This window comes from Egretta garzetta, unplaced genomic scaffold, assembly GCF_000687185.1.
Source record: "Egretta garzetta isolate BGI_Z169 unplaced genomic scaffold, ASM68718v1 scaffold498, whole genome shotgun sequence".
NCBI classification, from domain to species: domain Eukaryota; kingdom Metazoa; phylum Chordata; class Aves; order Pelecaniformes; family Ardeidae; genus Egretta; species Egretta garzetta.
The window spans coordinates 334,462-336,289 of record NW_009260494.1 but is presented as its reverse complement, the minus strand read 5'-3'; positions in this window follow the sequence as shown (position 1 = coordinate 336,289).

Sequence of the window (1,828 nt, the reverse complement as noted above, 5' to 3'; positions counted from 1 at the left end):
TTTTGTGGGTTTGGTGTTTTTAAAGGTTTTTTTTTTTTTTTTTTTTTTTTTTTTACAAGGCGTTATCAACCTCAGCGGAGTCAAGGCTGGGAGGAGATCAGAAAGACAAAAAAAAGGCCGGGAAGGGGGAACATATTGCAAGCAGGGCGGTTGCAGTGACCGGAGGCGCAGGGGCGCGGCGGTGGGAGCTGTGGGCATCGTCCCTCGCAGCGGCAGCGAGGAAGAGGGGTTTGCAGGCGCTGGTGGCAGGGTGCTGCTGGGCATCTTCGTCGGTACCGTGCCACAAACACCCACCTATGCAGAGGCCGCTGAGCTCCACGGGGACGCGTGCCGTGGGGTCCCGGTGGCTTTTGCAGGATGCCAGGCAGCTGCCTCGATGGTTCCTCAGCAAAGGGCAAGGGCTCGGTTCCCTCGTGGCGTGGAGGAGGAGGAGATGTGGCACAGCCGAGCTGGCTGGCGGGTCTGATGCCCCCATAAACCCATGATGTTGCTCTTGCCAAGCTGGAGCAGCCGCCTGTAAAGCAGCGCTGTCAAGAATGTGAGAGCCAAAGACAAAAAAGCCCCAGCCCTGAGAGCAGAGATGCTCTGGGAGAGACAGCAGAGATCGGGAGGTCAGGGAGCCTGGCTTATGCAGAGACTTAAAAGAAGCAAGGGAGCATAGCGAGAGAGGGAACCCGAGCCTTCAAACGCCTGACAGCTGTAAGGGGAGGAAGATAATTAATTCAGGTGTTGATTAAGAGGGATATGCAGCTGTGTATCCCCCAGCACAGCCCGTTCCCTTTCCAGTTACTCTGGCGAAGAGGCTGCCATCCTTATTTTTATTTCTCAGCCCAACACCCCAAGGTTGTTTGGCCACAGCGGTGAGATTTCAGCTCCGCTCCGCCGAGCCACAGTTCAGTGCTCTGCCTCCTGCCTCCGCTCCGGCAGCTGCTGGGTGTGCTCTGCCCGCCTCGGCCGGGCTGCGCCGAGGAGCCCGCTCCCGGCACCCGGGGAGCAGGTGGATGCTGTTGGCACCCAGGGATACATGAAACGCGGTTAATTCCTACCGTGCTCTCTCAGAGCCTCTCATTAGCAGGTAGCAAGAGATTTCTCCAGGCTGGTGAATGTGGTTATTCCAGACTGATTTGAGTTTAGGGGCCCTGGAGCAGAGCTGGGGGCAGAGGGCCCATTCCTGGGTACCCATCAGCTGCACGGGCGAGACCAGCAGCTCCCCAGAGCATCGCTCGGTGCGCGTGCATCTCCTGGCGTTCATCTACAGAACGCAGCTCCTTTTTTTTTTTTTTCTTTTTTAATCAATGTCTACAAAAGGGATGTTTGTGCTCTGGGCTCCAGCGCTGTCCTGGGAAAAGTTCTCCTAAAGCCCTCGTCCGAATTCAGCTGCCAGATGGGAGGTTTGGAGCCGACGGCCCCGTCTCTGGCTGTGCTCAGCCCTTCTCCAGATCCAGCTGAACCCTCCCAGCCAGGTACGATCCATCTTGCTGGGTCTTGCTTCGGGTGCCTCCAAAGAGCAGTTTGGGTTTGCCTTTGGCTGCTTTGTTGGACACTAAAACGTAAAATAATGTTGCTCCTGGGAAAATTATCTCCGAATTCCGCTGCTTGCACTGCCCCAGCTCTCTGCCCTGTTCCCAGCTGTGCACATGGGTCTTTCCCCTCCCTTTTCCAGTAATGAAGAATAATGATTTCCAAAAGGTGACACCTAATTGCAGCGAGTTCGCCAAGTGGGAGCCTCTTTGGACTTTTAAGCAAGAAAACAAATTAAAAGGTTCCTCCCCGTTTCCTTTCTCTCTTGCAGACACCTGCAGGCCACAGGGTTTGCCTAAAGGGCCGG